We start from the raw sequence: 9,607 nt of genomic DNA, 5'->3' as shown, positions 1-9,607 counted from the left end.
AGGATAGGTCCGGTTGTAAGGGGATGGAGGAGACCGGCAATCAATACCTTATGCGTACAAATTTTTTGTGAATCTGGCCCAAAATGCTTTATTTTGTGGATGACTTTATTTTCCAGGATTAAGCAAAATTAATTTTTGCAGATGCCGAAAAGGTAGTAGAGGAATGAATTCAGGAAAATGTTTTTCAAATGTGCAACAAAGAACTCAATGTCCTTAGGTCCTGCAGGAAATTGAAGTACGAACAAATATAAAATTTTTACGGATAACAGATTTTTTAAATTTTTCAGAGAACTTATTTTTGCGGATTTCGGCTAAATCCACAAAAATAAGTTGTACGCATAAGGTGTACAATCAATTAAGAAGCAATCGAATTAGCACCAAATATTTAAAAGTTAATGTATTTTGTAATTTGAATTATACTGTACACTTTATGTTCCTTTGTTGCTCTCTTTTTTCTTTTTCCTGTTTTCAGGTACTATAATAAACTCCCAAGTGGAAGACGTTAGCAAGTTTTTACAAATTCTACTGGAAGATATAATGTGGCAGTCATTTTAAATAAAAAAACAACCAGATAAGTAGCTCTTATTAATTAATTTTATATTTAAATGTGTACTACATAAAGGCGGGACTGCCATTTTCATTATGAAACCACACCCTTTTTAATTTCACATCTGTATAAAATGTGACATGATTATGAGATTGTACCACCAGTGAAATTTTTGCTAATTTTTTATATCAGTATTTTTCAGACTACTCTTTAACAGTGAGTCAGGACGGCCAAACGATACATGTCATGTCATTTAATTTTTGGACTGCTTAATTCATAATGCAGTTACTTTAGTTCAAAAATTACCATTCTAGTTGTGAACCATTTAGGAAAATTTTTAACACTAACAATGGTATCCATGACGCACCCTGACAGTGGTATCAGACATGAGAAATACGTGGAGGATGAGACATACGTGGAGGATTTATTTGGTAAGCATATGCTTTACAAGCTTATTTCTGAAATCGTAGCATTAAGGGTGGAGAGTGGTGGATGCTTAGTTCTAGCCTGTGTTACGAATTTGATTGTTCTAACTTCATCATAATCCTCAAATAATTCCCCTTGCTTATATGAGTTGTTAGTATAGTATCTTACCGTTATAGGACCCTTCGTAGTGACAACAAGGTTGCAAAGTGAGAACAATTATTAGAAGTTTGCGAGTATTGCAGTTAATAGACAGATTGAAGGTCTACTTTTACACAGAAGCCTAGTCACGTAGAATTCAAACCAAGATTTTATATTACCTCTGGAGCTACTTACGTTAAACGTCTTCTGGATACGTATGGCTGTATATAGTAGGCGAGATATGTTGGTACATTTACTTGTTATACAAAACCAATTGACACCGAATATTTCCTTCGATATTGTTTTGTTCCATAGCATAGATTATTTGTGACTTCAGTCAGTAAATTTTAGCTACCATAAGGGAATTAATTTAGCAAGTTTTTGTCCATTTTGCGAAAATTCATTCTTCCTAAATTTTTCTTTTTGAAAAATGAATTTCACTACCTTATTCGTACTAATTTTCGCGTATTTGTGCGAAAAGTTAGTTATTGCTCGATATTTAGTACACAAATTACGCAGAAAAATAATACGCGCGAAAATATAATTACATAGCTTACGTAAAAGAAACGCGTCTATATTTTTTCTTAGTATTTTTTGGGGAATTGAATTTGGCGCAAAAATTAATACGTGCGAAATACGTTAATATTATTATTGCACAAAAATTAATACGCGCAAAATAGATTTTTTTTCCGCTGCGCGAAAATTAGTATCAATAAGATATTTTTTTTTCCTTTTCAGTAGTTTTCGCTATTTAGTAGTTTTATTTCATGTCTTTTACATAAAAGATGATAAAAAAAAACAGTATAATTCAAGAAAAATAAATCGTCTGCATCAGACAGTTAAGGGACCGTTCACATTTTATGAATACCCAAATAAATATATATAAAATTGACTACTGTATTTTTTGTCCTTATGTAGCAACTTGTAAATCCTTTGACTATTTTTAAAATCCATTATAAAACATTTATAAATAATACCTCTTTTCTAATTGTCCGAAATTATATTGATAGTCTAGAAACAATGATTTGTGATATTTTGCAACTGATTTATTTGTATTTTTAGCAAATTGAAATAATGTCACAAAACGAGATTGATGTTGAACTTGGTAAGTATATTATTGTCATTGTTATTATTAGTCTTAGTTATGAATAAAAAATTTATCAAAGAACTCATATTTTTTAGTTGCACTTTATGGTAAATTCATCACACACAGAATTACATATCCCGGATCACTGGGATATAGATCTTTTGGCCGGTGGATAAAGCAAGGTGGGGTCGAGTGGACAGATGACGATGATCCCACCAAAACGGCACCAGACGCAAAATTAAGTAAGATATCTCTTTTTAAATGTTCAAAATTTGTGTTAGGACCTAAAACTATGGTGTACTTCAGTCTTTTCTATGTATTTTATAGAATTAACCTTTTCATTGTGTTCTTTTCTAGTTAAAGTATGGACGCAGTTCCTGGAGTACAGGCTGCGTCACAGTGGGTCTATGGACGCTGAGGCGTTTGGACGGTGGGTCCATAATGGACGGAAGGAATTTAAGGGTCGTGGTGGAGGAAGGGGCCGAGGTGGAGGAAGAGGTCGCCGTGGAGGAAGAGGTCGTATGAGACCGTATTAATGTTTTTATTTTTTTAATTTTATTTATATATAGGCATATTGGGGGTGTTTACTTAAGAAATGTGCTGACTTAGCAAAAATTTGACTTTTGTTCATTTTTGAACATTGAATATCTCCTAAACAGCAAATCGTAAGATGGAAAACCATACCATTTTTTAAAACAGCTTTTTTTTCCTGTCAAATGATAGCATCGATTTTTTTTTAAAATTTTAACACAAAAAAGGCTGACACCAGCACAAAAATGTCAAATTTAGGCCTTTTTAGGTATAAAACAGCTTATAACAGCTTAACAATAGCACCTCAAAAAGCGATTTGAGAATTTTTATATTTAAACGTGGTCGTTCCCCAATATGCCTGCAGTAATTAGATATAGATAGGTTTTATTTGTACGATATTACTAATAATTGTTCATAATATTAAATTACAAAATCCTATTTATTCCTTTGAAAATGTAGATTGACATGGCAAGGGTCGGTTTAACACTCGTCCCTGGTAGAAACTCGATATCTTGAAAAAAGTAAATGCAAGGCAAACAAGAAAGCGGATTTTTGTCATATCCGCCAAAATTTTAACAGCAAGCATTATTTCAATTAAAAATGGATAATAAAAAATCCAAACATCAAAGGAAATTAAAATAAACAAGACGTATGAGATACGTAAACAACCTCGCGGATAAAGTTTACAAAAAGCTGTCTATCAGATTGTGATTTCTGTTACGTAGTTAGACACGACATATTTTGCTATTCAGATAGGCAATAATATTTGTTACACACGGCAATTATTTTTCAAAATTGATTTGTGAGATCTTCTTAACGGAAAATTCCTCCAAACTTTAAGTACACCCCCCCCAAAAAAAAAAAAAGAACGGGTTATAAGAGAGTCACTCAGTGAGAAAAAGCAAAATAAAAAAATAATGTACGAGTAAATCTTAATTGTTCGAAAAAGGAAATAGCTAGTTAAAAAATATATATTACCAGAACTGTCACAAACAGCAAACTAAATTAAAAACAATCCTGCGCACTTATGGCACAGAGATAAAGAACGAGAAGGGAATCGGAAAATTTACGTTCTTTCGGAGTGTTTCCGAAATCATATTTCTCTATGTTGGCGTGTCATTAGCGTAGCGAAAAGAATTGCGTTCTCGTCATTATATAATTTGCCTTTCGCTTATATTTTAACCAACTTTTGTAAAATCGAAATATTTAATAAATTGATATGGTGGAGCGTCTTCGTTTCTTTCTTACTCAATGTGGAAATTTTATTTTTCGCAGACTACTTTCCAGGCATTTGGGGAGACCTTAATTTAGCCTACATTCACTTTTGTAAACTTTGGTGGAAACACCTTTACTTTACCAGTTAGTTAAATAATGCTTTTAAACACTTATCTTATCTGTTTAAAAAATAAAATTTTATAACAGCAAAGAAAAAATAGTTACCAAGATGAGATTCGAACACACGACTACTCCCGTTTCGGTGCTCAGAGAGGCAAAAATTTCCATTCTTGTGGGACACATTTGCGTTTTAATACAAGCTCACGATCTTGTAACAAGAAGCCGCTTGGCATTCAAGCTGGGAGATATCGGCTATTACGTCAATTTTTTGAAAACTCGCCACGTGCTTGACGAAAAGTATGCCGAAGTACATGTTTTTAGTAAAGTAAAAGTAAACAAAATCAATCTAAAAAAGAAAAATGCAAAATTTTTTTTGCACAAAAGCCCTTCTAAGGGGAAATAATGCATTCCTGACAAAACATAAAAAGGCTTGTACCTAATGAACGACAACTAAAATATATATTAGCTTTTCGTTGCTTTCTGAAAAAAAACATGTTTATCAGCTAGCTACTAGAAATTTCACTAATTTATCAAATAAACCAAGCGAACAAGATATATATTTCATGCCTTTTTCACTGCAATATGCAAGAAACATGAACAATAATAACATTTCAAAAAGTGCGCTAACGGCTGCAAGCTAACGAACTGACGTTTTTTTTCAACTGACGTTCAAAAAGTAAAAATTTAGAAGTTTTTTCGCAAAATTTTTGACGAACTTGCAGTTTTAAGAGCTTAAACATGTTTCAAAAGAAGAAGATTGTCACGCTGCTTCTTCGGGTGTATTTTTTGTCGTGCAGATTGGAAAAGTCGACCGACAGATCGAGATTTGCTCCTACGAAAAACAACAACAAGCGAAGATTCTGCTCGCCAATCCGTCTGTACGCAAACCATTCTGCTACATTTCAGCTTAAGATCTCAGGTACTGATATTCTTTTGTCCGGCGATGTCAAATCGAATCCTGGACCGTCCTCGTGTTCCCTGTGTCCGAAAACGGTTCGCAAAAACAGCAAACTCGTCAGCTGCTGTCGATGCCAACAGAAGACTCATCTCCGTTGTGTCGATCCTAAAAGAAAATCTACAATAACCGACTGGTTGTGTCCGAACTGCTTGCCTTCCATCCTACCATTTTGCAACGTCCGAGACCTATCCCAAATCGAGCAAGAAGTTGCTCAACAACAGCTCCAAGACCTTCAACTCGAACAACTCAACCAAAACAGAAACTTGTTTAGTATCGCTCATCTCAACACTCAGTCAATGGTGTCTACATTCGACGAATTTGTGCTTTTTGTACACAAGTACGATTTTGATGCGATAACCCTCACCGAAACCTGGCTAAAAGACAACCCTTTCCTACTCGAGTACGTAAAGATCGAAGGTTACACAATGTACTACCATAATCGAGATAACAAGCGTGGTGGTGGTGTAGGCGTTTATATCAAGGATAATATAAAGCATAATTTGCGCAAGGATATCGTCAATATCAATCCAGCTCTCGAACATTTGTGGGTTGAAATCGATGGGAAAAACAAACACTCGAAGCTACTCCTTTGTGTCGCCTACCAGCCGAACTTCACACACCAAGAAAAAGCAGAATGGCTCGACAACTTCGACCGCATCATTGGAAACGCTACTCTCGAATGGTCAGGAAATGTGGTGATAACAGGTGACTTCAATATTGATCTTTTGCAGAACTCTCAAATTAAAGACTCTTACCTTGAAACCCTTCGATCGTTCGTCCTCACTCAGGCTGCAACTCTCCATCACGAAAAGGATTATCCCTACTCGATCACATCTCGACCAATTCCTCCTGCAAAGTGAAATTCTGTGAAGTTCTTCCAACACCAGAAATCAGCGACCACGATGCTGTATTCGCTTGCATCAATACTCGTGTAGCCAGATTTGAACCACGGTACAAGATCATTCGTGACATGAGAAATTTTGACCTGTCGGCGTATGTTGCTGACACCGCAACCATCCCTTTCAATGTCGTTTATGCAACTGATTGTACCGATGACAGCCTAAGCACACTCAACCATCTACTCTTTGAGTGCATCGAACGTCACGCACCGTTGAAGAGAATCAAGGTCACCCGTCCTCCGGCACCCTGAATGAAAGACTTAAAAATCACCAACCTACAACAAACTTGTCACGAAAAGCGTACTTTAGCCCACCAGACTCAGTTGAATGCCGACTGGAATGAATTTCGAAATGCTCGAAACGCTCTAAAAAGACAGATAAAATACACCAAAAAGACTTTCTACCGCAGACTTCTTTCATCGAAAAAGCCTAAAGAGGTTTGGAAACTAATCCACCGATTCCTCCATCCAAATAAAAACGTTATAAACATCCAACCCTCCGAACTAAACGCACATTACATATCTACGGCACCCAAAATCCTTGGATCGCAACCGACATCTAAAGAAGAAATTCAACTCCTTCTTCAAGACCTCGTTACTGAAGCTGACCAAGAATTCCAATTTCGTCCTGTCACATACGATCAAGTGCTCAGAGAAATTAAAAATCTTCGAAGCGACTGTTCCGCTGGCTACGACAACCTCCCTGTAGCACTCATCAAACCCATTGCTGACCACATCGCATCCCCACTTACTCACATCATCAACTCAGGGATAGCTAAAAACACCTTTCATCAGCTGTGGAAAATCGGCAAAGTAACACCAATTCCAAAAACAGAACAGTCCATTACTCCAGACCAATTCAGACCTGTCACTGTTTTACCGATCTTATCAAAGCTTTTCGAACGTTTAATGGCAAGACAGATCGTTGATTATATCGAACAGAACCATATATACCACCAAACGATGTCCGGTTTCCGCAAGCGTCACTCGACCGAAACACTCTTAATGAAGATTCGAGACGACATCGTTGGCGCGATGAACAAAGGCGAGGTCACGCTAGCAGCATTTCTGGACTATTCAAAAGCATTTGACACTGTAGATTACAAAACCCTGTTGATTAAATTACGAAGGATAGGCTTTTCCAACAATGCTGCTATGCTGATGTTATCGTACCTCAGTGACCGCCGCCAATTCGTTCAGATAGACGACAAACAAGCTGACTACGGAACAGTGTTATTTGGTGTACCTCAAGGTTCAATTCTTGGTCCTGTACTATTTAACCTTTATACGGTCGACCTACAAGACAACGTCGATGGTGGGACCACAAACCAATATGACGATACGATACAAGTATCTATGAACATTGTAAGACTATAAACATACAACCTACAATCAACAACTTGACTCAACGATTAGACCAGCTGAAGCAATGGTCGACCACAAATAATCTTGCGTTCAATAACAGAAAAACGAAAATCATGCTTTTGTCAACACCGAGAATGGCAAAACTTCACGACCTCATGAACCCCAACCATTCAACATTCCATATCCACCACTCGGACCAACTGATCGAACGCGTTACCGTTTACAGACTTCTTGGCATCCAGTTCGATCAAAATCTAACCTGGGAAACCCATATCAATAAACTCTCTCAATCAGTTTATGCGAAACTATACGTTCTTCGCTATCTTCGTCGCACAGCAACATTTCGTTTGCGGAAGCAACTGGCAGAAGCCCTTCTAATTTCGAAAATTCACTATTGCTGTTCATTGTTTTGGAACCTGCCACTATTCCAGCTGAAAAAACTTGATAAACTATTGTGCAGAATTGCGTCTTTTGTAACGCTGAGATATTCCACGCTCGAGGATGTAATACAACTTGGTTGGCTACCAATCCAGCAACAAATACACTTTGAAATTTTAAAACTTGCCCACAAATCGATTCACCAGGATGAGTTTCCATCGTATTTGAAAGGTTTCAAGTTGAGAATTGCTGGACGTGGAACTCGTAATGTTGACGAAGTTATTTCTAAGTATGAAATCAATGTGTCGGAGAAATTGTTTCTTGGTAAGGCAAGTCGCCTTCTAAATGATCTTCCCAAAGCTATCAGGGAAGAACCTGATCACAAAAAATTTCGTACTTTTTTGAAAAAATATTTATTAGACCATGGTCTTGCGATTTTTATTATGCAACATACCTAGTTTTTTTTTGTTTTTGTTTTTTAAAAACGACAATTTCTCAATATCCTAACTTAACATCTACTGACCGATTGAGACCAATCCACGAGCAATACTTTATGCTTTGATTTATTCCTTCTGCTCTACTTAGTCTCAATTTTTGTTCATTTGCTCGATTGTTTTTATTTCTTAAGCCCGTCGAATAATAAATATATTTAATATATGTATATTTTTTTTATTATATATTTTGGTGTATAATTTTCATTTTCATATGTTCTGGTCTTAATTCTCCGTCAGAATCTATTATATCGATGTCTTTCAATCCTTCGCCACTTTGAACTCTGCTAATCTTGTCTACAGTTTTACAGTGTCTTTTTTTATAGAATAACTTATTTCTTTATTTAAATATTATTATTATTTTAATAGGACGAATAGCCATTGTGAAATATGGAAGTGCCTGAAAGACAGTTAATAAAAAAAAAAAATAAAAAAAAAAAAAGCTAAAAATACCAAGCACGAGAAATTACTTATAAATGCGTTGGATCAGAAAGGTTAGGTAAAATCAGGAGTTCGCCCAGCTAAACTTTTGCTTAAGCAGCGCTGGGTCGCAACGGGCAGGGATTGCAAGTATATGAGCGCCTTGCCTATCCCTGCCTACCGATTGCTCTTCCTGTTGCCATTGCCTACCCTTCCCATGCCTTTTCTGGTGCCTGCATTTGCCTGTGCCTCCCATACCTTGCCTACCCCCGCCTTGCTGATTCCTCTTACAACCCTTCCTATTCCTTTTCTGGTGCCTGCCTACTATGCCCTTGCCTGTGCCTTCCATGCCTTGCTTACCCCTGCCTTGCTGATTCCTCTTCCTGTTTCCTTGCCTGCCTTTGCCCTTTCCTTGCCGTGCTATTTGAGATATTGAATTTGAAATATTTGCACCTCAATATTTTCTATACTCCTGGACTAATATGATACTTATCTTGAAGTCATTCGCAAAAACCGAAAAAATGTTGTTGTAGGTTGTATCTACAGACATCCTAAAATGCCTGTTGAGATCTTCAACAATGATATTTTAATGCCTCTCCTGGAAAAAATCTCGCTTGAAAAAAAATCTCTGACACTGATGGGTGACTTCAACATCGATATTATGCAAGTAAATACTAATACTCATGCAACAAATTTCTTAGATATTATTAATTCTTTTGGACTTTTTCCTCATATCGTCCTGCCTACTAGAGTGACTGAGTCAAGTCAAACTATCATAGATAATATTTTCACTACCCTTGATGAATTGAACACTATTTCTGGTAATGTTATAACATGCATCTCTGATCACTTGCCTCAGTTCCTTATTATCAATGGAACTAATGAAAAGTCTAAGCCACAAAAACTGAAAGTGAGAGACTGGTCTAAATTTAACGAAACCAATTTCTCAAATGAAGTCTCTGCATTAAATTGGGAAAATGTACTTTGTACAGGTGATAAAGATGTAAACACATCTTTTAACAATTTCTTCAAA

The sequence above is a fragment of the Hydractinia symbiolongicarpus genome, chromosome 1, assembly GCF_029227915.1.
Source record: "Hydractinia symbiolongicarpus strain clone_291-10 chromosome 1, HSymV2.1, whole genome shotgun sequence".
NCBI classification, from domain to species: Eukaryota; Metazoa; Cnidaria; class Hydrozoa; order Anthoathecata; family Hydractiniidae; genus Hydractinia; species Hydractinia symbiolongicarpus.
Note: the sequence above shows the minus strand (reverse complement) of the source record.